This window comes from Spinacia oleracea, chromosome 6, assembly GCF_020520425.1.
Source record: "Spinacia oleracea cultivar Varoflay chromosome 6, BTI_SOV_V1, whole genome shotgun sequence".
NCBI lineage: Eukaryota > Viridiplantae > Streptophyta > Magnoliopsida > Caryophyllales > Amaranthaceae > Spinacia > Spinacia oleracea.
The window spans coordinates 121,243,203-121,253,869 of NC_079492.1; positions in this window are offsets into that span (position 1 = coordinate 121,243,203).

A 10,667-nucleotide genomic window follows, 5' to 3' on the forward strand; every position below is an offset into this window, starting at 1 on the left:
TCCTAGAAATTGCAAAAATCATAACTAATTTTCCATTTGCATTATTTATCTAAAAGATTTTAGCCGTGCGATGCACGGATTCTATTAAATTGTTATGTTTAAATAATAATCTTATGTATATACCACTTTTATATACGAAGTATTATATTAGATTAGTTTTTTATTTTGCATTGAATTTCATTTTAGATTTTATTTATTTATTATGAAAGTGTTTGTTTTTGGATGAAATTGTATATGCGTAATATTAATAAATAAATAATAAAAAATATCTACGTGAAAGTTAATCATTTCTTTACGTGGCACTTGACTTTTTTAATTCAAAATTAATTTTGAAATATTATTTTTCATTGGCCGAAACCATTAGTTTTTCTATGTGGCGCTCTAATATTGGATTAATGTTTGATTTAAAATTGAATTTTATTTATTTTATTTTAGATTATTGCTTGATTTTGGATGAATTTTATTTTAGATTTATTTTTTAATTATCAGAGTGTTTGATTTTAGACGGAGTTGTATATATTAGTAATTAATTAAAATATCTACGTGGCACCTAATTAATTATCTACGTGAAAATCGATTATTTTTTAATTATTAGAGTGTTTGATTTTCGATGGAGTTGTATATATTAGTAATTAATTAATTAAAATATTTACGTGACACCTACTTAATTATCTACGTGTCACTTGATTTTTTAAATTCAAAAATAAATTAGAAATATTATTTTTCATTGGCCGAAACCATTAGTAATCCTAGGTGCCGCTCTAGTATTTCAGCAAATATTCCTCCATTGGCCGAAGCCATTAGATTTTTCTACGTGACGCTCTAATATTGGATTAATGTTTTATTTTAAATTGAATTTATTTATTTTATTTTAGATTATTGTTTGATTTTGGATGAATTTTATTTTAGATTTATTTTTTAATTATTAGAGTGTTTGATTTTAGATGGAGTTGTATATATTAGTAATTAATTAATTAATTAAAATATCTATGTGGCACCTAATTAATTATCTACTTGGCAATCGATTATTTTTTAATTATTAGAGTGTTTGATTTTCGATGGAGTTGTATGTATTAAAAATTAATTAATTTAAATATCTACCTGACACCTAATTAATTATCTACGTGGCACTTGATTTTTTTAATTCAAAAAGAAATTAGAAATCTTATTTTTCATTGGCCGAAACCATTGGTAATCGTAGGTGGCGCTCTAATCTTTCAGCAAATTTTCCTCCTTTATATATGTACTAGTTTTAAGCCCGTGCGAAGCACAGATTAATTTAATTGTTTCTTTTATGTATTATATATATTATTGCAGTCTAATTTTTTTATTGGTTGATTTGAAGCCCAATATTACAAGGTTTGTATTTATAAAATATCAAATTCAAATAATACAGGATAAGGGTTAATTTATGTTATGTTGTATTATTTGATTCTTCATCATTTTCTCAATCCATCAACTTAATTTATATCTGATTTTATCTTTTAGCAGAAAAAAAAAAAAGATATTTATCATATTATATCTTTTTCATATTCGTTTAATCTTATCTTTTCTTCCTAAACGTATTTACTTTGTTTTTACAATTGTTACATAAATCAAATCTTGTTTTAAGTGACATACTGATGAAAACTTTTATTCATCTTCTATTAATATTTCAAAAAATGTACCGAGTACATATATGCTTCTCAAAACATCATAAATATTTATGGGGAAAATATATTAGCATGTGCAAAAAGAAAACTATACGAAGTACTTGTTATTTATGGGGAAATATTTACAGAGTGTTGAGTGTTGACTAAGATGCAAATTATTTATAAGTAAATAAATTGGAAAAAAAAAAAGAGGAGAGAGAAAGGAAAATATTGGCCGGCAAAAAAGCATTAAACCCAATACTAACCAAATTGCATAGGAAGCACTACTTCCTTATGAAACCAACCGAGCCACACTGAAGTTGCCTTTTTATGTTAACTCTTTGGGTTTATATTAGTTTCAAGCTTCAGTGTTTGTGTCGATCCTCACATGGATCACTTTTGTAAAATCTATGTATTTGTCCACGTTCATCTATTGCTTGACGATAATTTTTATTATCTCTTTATCATATTAAGACTCTTATATTGACAATATCGTGGAAATCGTACGTGGAATTAATTCCTTTCCATCCTAAGATAAAAGTTGGGAAGTCTAAACAAGTAAAGCAACATCACAATGGAAAATAGGTGCGGAATTAGTAAAGTACAAGACCACCTAGAAATTGACTAGGAGGTGAAACCACATTGCCCAGAAGGACTAGGCAAGTAAAGTTGCGGAATTGAAATTGCATAATTGAAAGTGCGGAATTGAAATTGCATAATTGAAAGTGCGGAATTGAAATTGCATAATTGAAAGTGCGGAATTGAAATTGCATAATTGAAAGTGCGGTATTGAACTTGCATAATTAAAAGTGCGGTATTGAACTTGAATTTTAGCACATGAGATCCGAACGCCAAGCGACTCCTTAAGAATAAGTGCCCCGACACGGATTCAAAGCAAAAATCTCTACTTTAGGTCAAGTTGCTCAACCTAAAGTGTCTTGGATTTTGAACATAGAACTTGAACTTGAAAAGTTTGAATCTTGAAATATTGGACTTGAAATATTGAACTTGAAATGTTGAACTTTGAAATATTGAACTTGAACTTGAAACATTGAACTTAAGAGTCTTGAATCTCAAAGATTGGACCTTTTAATGTTGAAAAGGTTTGATCTTTGATATGCTCTTATTTTGAAATGATCCTAGTTTAGGGAAGTGATTACAAACAACCCTAAACATTATTGGATCTTGAAACTTGAACTTGAAATTTGAAGAGTGGAGTCTTGAATCTCAAAGATTAAACCTTTAAACATTAGAAAGGCATCATCTTTGATTACTCCATGTTTTGAAAATGATTCTAGTTCAAGGAATTGATTACAAACAACCTTGAACATCATTGAATCTCGAAAGCTTGCATTTTTGTATCACATAAAGTTTGGATTTTGTAAGAAATGTATGATTTTGTAAGTGACACTTTTAAGATTAAAAGTGCCAACTTACTAATCATTTTTTAAAGAGAAAATCAAGGAAACATGGTATATTAGGGTTGGGATTCGGAATTACCTAGTTAGGTTTAGGCAAGAATTCCTTTTAGAGCTCCCAATTGCTTAGAACTTGGAAATTGTATGTGATTTTGGAGGATTTTTGTATTTTGATTTGAGTGGCAATTTTTGTATTACGACGTTGTGTTTTCGATTTTGCCTCCCCATAATGCTCATAATTAGGGGTTTAAATAGGAGAATTTTCTGCTAAACGCCAGCTTACGCCAGCGTCCAGCGCAGCTGCCAACGCCAGGCGCTGCTGACGTGGCGTAGAAGCTGCCAAACAAGGACGAAAGATGTCGTCCTTGCTTTGGCTTGTAATGGTGTACCTTTGTACGAATTGTATGAAGTTGGCACGTAGTGTTTGCTTGATGATTAAGGCTTGGTTTGCATCTAAAAACAAGCCGTTTCGGGTTTTTGAATTCAGTTTTACGGGACGAGGCTCGGCTTGCTCGGTTTTGTAGGTCGGCGCCCGAATTTGGATTGCTTAGTGTCATTTCGACTGGAAAAGGCCTTGTAAAACCAATGGGATAGTCCATTGGGTGAGATTTTACTTGGATTTTGAAATTGATTTTTGGAAATTGTATTTTGTACCGAGTTCCGGAATGGGAACGGCCCCGGGGATTGGATTTTGGCTCTTGGACTTTGGAAATGTTCTTAGCAATTGGGACTTCCTCACGGAGTTGCTCCAACCGCCTAATAAGGATAATGGTATCGTCATCATCCCAATGGGGAGACACGATTTAGGTGTCTACAGGAGTGTTTTAAATTAAAGTACTAAAATTTTCAGATTTGATTATTTAATAAAGTGTCAATTTTTAAAGGTTTAAAGTGACTTTTATGGTAAATTAGGGTTAGGGTTTTACTCCCAACTTAATGATGGATTGATTTACATAATTTAATGTTAATTTCAATTATGGAAATCAAATATAATTTTCAGAATTATGTCAAGGTTTAAAAGTGTCGATTTTGAGATTTTAAAGGTGGAAAATTAATGTTTTCATACTAGGACTTTAGTTTTTCAATTGAGACTATTATTTCATTAATGGACAATTAATTTCTAACTAATTCAAAGGTTTTAGAATTTATAAAAGTTGCTGGAAATTTAGTGAATATGAATAATAAATGATTTTCATTATTTTAATGATAGGAGGTGATTTCTAATCTTGAATCGTGATTCACAAAGTGACTCCCGTACTTAAATATTCGAGGTACGTACATGTGACCACCGTTTACGTGAGGACTTTTGTGATACTTTATTATTGTGAATCTTGTGGCTTGAGTTATTATTGGATTCATGTTTGATGTTGTGAGCAAACATGTTATGGATTATTATTGAATTTATGAATTTTATGTGAACAAGCATGTTGTGGTTATTTATAATCGTTGAATTTAATGTCAAGCATGTTGTTCAAGTATTATTATGCATGTACGGGGTGTTGTTTCACATGCAAGGGATGATTATTATGCTATTGTACATAATGTCTAGCATATTTTGAGCCAAGTATTCGTGCCTCGTTGCACCATTTATTCTACCCCGTCTGTAGGGTATGTTTGGGAAGTCTATGTGAATTGAACTAAGGATTTTTCGTGCCTTATGCATACCCCGCTTGTTAACTGGAAATGTCGGATTATCTCAATAGTATATTGAGAAGGAACAATGGGAGTAATATCACTTGAGTCTTGTATGTTGATCACAAGTCCTAATGGATTAAAAAGAGTGTTGTTTGGTTGCCTTATTTTATGTCATGTTGTTGTGTCTTGAGTTCACCTTGTGAATAAAATATTAATTAACATAAAGTGCAACCAGAACAAGCTTCAAAACTCTTGGAACGTATATACCTTGAGTATGAACAGTGGGGGGAATCTTGCCGGAAAACTTGTACTCCTATGAATGATACAAGATGTTGTTTCATTCTTCTTTTTATGCGCTGAAATTCCGACACCTGGCATGGTCCGACATTTACTTTATTATTTATTTTGGTGTTTGGTGGGATCACAACACCCTTCCTTTTATGGATATTTTTTTGGGGCCCGTTCGAAGTTTTTTCTTAATTAATCTATGAGTCAAGAGTCGTGTCAAGTGTCGAGTCTTGTCTCCATGATTAATTGTTTATTAAATGGCTTTTGCTTGTGAATTATTTACTTTATTTGAGTGAAACATGTTAGACTAGGATTTCATTCTAGCTTGTTGGTACTCAGCTTTAGCTGACTTCATGCTTCATGTTTCCTTTTGGTCATGACATTTGCCTTAATGACCCTATGATGATCCATCATTGCATTTGCGTTGTTGGGGTGTAGATTTTAAATAACAGGTTTGTAGAGATAACTTGCGGGATAAGTTATCGAGCATGAGATTGAGTTTGAGAGATGTTTTTCTCCTGCATCATAAACTCTATTATTTTACTAGTCATGACTACTTAAATTATTTAAATTGTTAGTTAATGGATTTTAAACGTTTTGGGCTGTAATGGTTTCGATTTGTATGGAGGTCATTAACTATTAATTATGTTTTGAAAGTTAGTTAATTCCGCTGCGTAATTCTGATAATAGCCTTAACCGTTATCACGGTGGCGGTAATATCTTAGTAATTCCTTTATTTTAAGTTGGAAAATGGTTTTACAAAAGCAAAGAATTATTAGGCTGTTACATATACATTGTATTCATTGTTAGTTTTCTTGTTTTATTGGAGTTTCTTGAATTTCATGTTAGATGTTCCTTGTAAAAAGCATCTCTCTTGAAAATATAAAAGGGACATTTCTTGAAACTATAAAACTACATAAATACCTTGACTAAAACTACATAAGTGTCTTCCCTGAAACTATAAAACTATAGAAGTACTTCTCTAAAACTATAAAAGTACCTCCCTAAAACTATAAAAATACTTTTCTTGAATATTTAAACTATAGAAGTACCTTAACTAAAACTATGAAAGTACTTCCCCTAAAACTATATAGAAATATCTTGACTAAAACTAAAAAAGTACCTGGCTTAAAACTAAAAAAGTAAGTGTCCTAAAACAAAACTGCCATTGACCTCCGTTAATGGGCTTTAAACGCGCAAAACTTATTTACAAGTGTGAACATGATGCACCATCAAGTTGATGATGTGGTTGGTCACATATAAGACTTTAGGATTTAACAACATTCCACATTGTATTTTTGTTTTTAAGATGTTAGTAAAAAAACATTAGTCAAATTTAGTATATAAATAGTGAAAAAAGTCAAACATATTGGTTATTCTGAAACAAATGCAATAATGTTTATAGTGTCGATGTTTTGGAGGGAAAGAGTTAAGGCTCGAGGCGTTTTATGTTAAGGAAAATTGATTGTATAAATTACACATGGTTAGTAAATGAGACTTTCTCTTGATAAAAAAAAAACTAGAAAAATTAACTAAATAATCTTAAATATTTGTGGTTTTTTCATAACATCAACTACACTTTACTTGAAATTATCTTACGGGAGGGGAAGGTGGCGGTGCAACTTTCTCACGATGATTCACGCTTTCTCATGAAGCCCACAGTGGTGTACAACTGTTGTGAGGAGTGGGCGAGGTTGTGTGTATTGTGTAATTATCTGCCCGCACCTTCTATCTCCTATCATTTTTTTTGTCGTTTGAATGTGTTTCACTGTTTTTTTCGTGAAAGAAATTAAAGTAGGGAAGAAGGACTTGTAACATTTTTAATATTCTGACTCATAAATGATAACCACAAATATTATTAGCGATGCAAAAACAACAATCACCACTAGAGATTCTAATTATATAGGGAATAACTGTTAACACCACTAACATTTTACATGATTTAAAATAAATAAAAATGGGGTTGGTATTCGATCCTATGTTTTTATTCAAATACTGAGAATAACTCCATTAAATGGTGATATTTGGAGAATTAATTTTTTGACATATGCAAATGAAGAATTGATTTTGAGTTTAAAAGATGATAGGAAAGTCGTTCAACTTAGACCCTATTCTATTGGAATGGAATTTCTAAACTTAATTGACTCTTGCTTTTTGTTGTACTAGTGTTTGCCCGTGCATAAGCACGGGATATATAAAATGATTGAAGGTTAAATTAGATGAATATGATTCGAGCAAAATCACAAAAAAAAAAAATCATCATGCATGTTCACCTTACTTTTTTACCGTTTTGACAATTTCTTCTTGTTTAGAATATTTTTACACTCATTTGAACTATTACGATTTCTGAAGAAAATAAAAATAAAATCAACAATTAATGTATGCATTTTATAATAAACAATCGCTTAGAAAGTAACTTATTAAATACGGAGTATCAGAATATGGAGTGCAAGTGCCTTACCAAAAAATGTATTATTTGTGTTTCTTATTTCTAAATTCAAACATTGTATATTTCGTCTATCCCGTACTTGAAAACGGTTGACCCAAAATTTGGAAAATTTGTCAAACATATAAAATATTTGCATACAATTGAAAAATTAAAATTTAGCATGATATTAGTAACTTTAACATGTTGTCATACAATGTACAAACTTAGAATAGAACATGAACGGCTCAAGCAACATTAGAAAATATACTCCTCAAGAAGGAAAATTGTAAAAAAATCTAAAGAATTCTAAGAGAAGAGAAAGAGAAAGCATTTTTTCTTAAGGGCATTGCCGATAGAGTATAACTATGTTTGATAATATTGAAAATTTATCGGTAAAAAGTTAGAAATACTCATATGATTTTTTAATTTATTTTAACAAACCCTACGAATATGAAAGGATGTGATATATAGGAATTTTGTATACCAAGTACGTACTCCATGTCAGTTATAAATAATAAGAGCTGGTCAGTCACCCCTATTTATTTTAAGTCTTTGCATATTTAATACTCCGTATTATTTGGAATAATAAAAAAAAGGTTAAAAATATTTCATTATGCAACTGTTTGATGGTATGAATTCGGAAAAATACATGTCCTTTGGCAATAAGAGAACACATTGCACAAACAATATGATGTAGACTCGTGTAGTACTTTAACTTCATTATTTAACATCATCCATTTTACTCTTGCACCATAGTCAAAAGGTGAATCCTCTAAGGCATCAAACATTTTTATCATCTACTCTGAGCAATAAAATGTGCAGTTGGTTTGTACATTAGTCACATTGTCATCAACTAACTTTTTGAGTGCGATATCTTTCTCCACAACAACAACAATTATATTTCGATCCAACAAAAAATAAAAACTCTAGTAATTCAAGTAAAAGATCGAAACTTACATCAATGTCAAAAAAATTGGAATATTGACAAAAAGAAGTTTTTAATTGGGGAGAGCGAGGTTCACAATTTCACATTTGTCAGACATTAAGTCATGTATCTCAAATCAACATCATGTACAACAAAATCAGACAAAATCCTAGCATTGGGTTTTAAAATTGACGAAAATAGCAATTTGCATTGATTAAACGCAATGGACAAGAAGAATATTATAATTCTTTCCCTAATTTCGATAAGTCTAATCACAAATAACACTGAAAAAAAATCAAGTATCTAAATATGAGTGTATGTAAAATACCATAGTAGCAAGATTTGTAAGATATGAAGTACTTTAGGACATCGACTAAGTAATTAAGGAGTACCTTAGTAGCCGACTGTGTAGCATTAGGATTATAGTTCCACCAGCATGCATTATAGTGTTTAAAACCATAAAAAAAGTACCACCAATTCAAATCACCAATAATATATATATATATATATATATATATATATATATAGACACCTTAAAAAGAAATTTATCATTCTCTCCACCTTGAAAGCCAATCATCTACAAAAAAAATAGTTATTAACAAAGCGTGAACAATATTAAAAAGTATTATTAGTAAGGATCAAGATCAAGTACCTTTCATGTAGCAATCCTTGCCTCGATTGCCTCTAAAAACACAGTTAAACAAATTAACGCAATTCAAAAAAAAAAGAAAAAGAAAATCATCAACTATGTATAAACTAATTACTACATGTAGTACTTATTTGTTATAATTGAAATGAAAATAATAAACCTTATCAATTATAGGAGTAAGAAGTAGGCAAATACCTACATAATAAATTAAACATCAAAGGAGTAAACAGTAAACAAATTATAGTAAACAAACTAGTGTATGGCTTGGACGATGCCCCGATTGCTACATTGAATAGTTAAAATTTTAGATTTTTCTTGAGCGAAATATTTGATAAGATACATGTATAGAATTAAGTGAAAGCATTCATCAAGTTCGTCAACTACACAAACACACTAAGGCCCTGTTTAGTTCACCTTATTTCTCCTGATCTGATCTGATCTGGTCTGATCTGATCAGAACTTATTTTTTCTGATCTGATCTGATCTGGTCTGGTCTGATCTGATCTGATCTGATCTGATCTAATTCTTCAAAATTAAGTTTAAACAAAAATCTACATTTATTAATATTAAACGACTTACGTGTAAAATAAATGTTACACAAATTTATAATATTGTTATTATTTATTTGACTTTGCTCATGGTTTCACTATTCCTTATATTAGATAGACCTATACACCCCGTGGCGCCTGGTTGACGCTCGCTTCTCCGCGCCCGCTCACGCTTCGCTGATTGTATTACTAGTTCAGCCCACGGAAAATCTCTGGGCTTGGAATTTTGCTCTATGTTAGAACATTTCTGTCGATCAGGCTCGACGACCAGAAAAAGCAAAACGAAATCAGTCCGACGATTGGCCGAGCGAATAAGTCAACTTCAAAGTGGAGATCGATTATGATCTGTATATGATCTGTACAGATCGGTTTTGATCTAGACATGATTTGTACAACTCAGTTTTGTTCTAGACATTATCAGTTTTGATCTGGACATGATTTGTACGGATCAGTTCTTATTTGGACATGATCTGTACATATCAGTTTTGATATGGACATGATCTGTACAGTTCAGTTCTGATCTGGACATGATCTGTACTGATCAGTTCTGATATGGACATGATCTGTACATATTAGTTCTGATCTGGACATGATTTGTACAGATCAATTCTGATCTGTACAGACCAGTTCTGATCTGGTCATAATCTGTATAAATCAATTCTGATCTGAACATAATCTGTACAGAGTCGATATCTAAACCAGTTATAATTTGGACGTATCGGTTCTAATCTGGACATGATCTGTACAAATCGGTTTTGATCTGAACATATTGGTTCTGTAAGGATTGGTTCTGATGTATACAAGATCTTTGCAGATTTGAACATTATCTGGACATGATCTGTACATATCAGTTATGATCTGGATATTATCTGATCCTATCAGTTCTGGTCTAGATATAATGGTTCTGATCTACACAAATCAGTTCTAATATGGACATGACATGATCATATCGTTTCTAACCTGGACTTAATGGTTTTAATGGACATGATGAATTTGAATGTTTTGTTAATGTTTTTTTATGCCTTAAATAATAGATTTTAATTGCACCGACAACAATATTATTTTTTTATTAAATCAATAATAGTAATAAAATATTAAATATAATAACAATGATATAAACATATACCAATAATAATAATAATTAA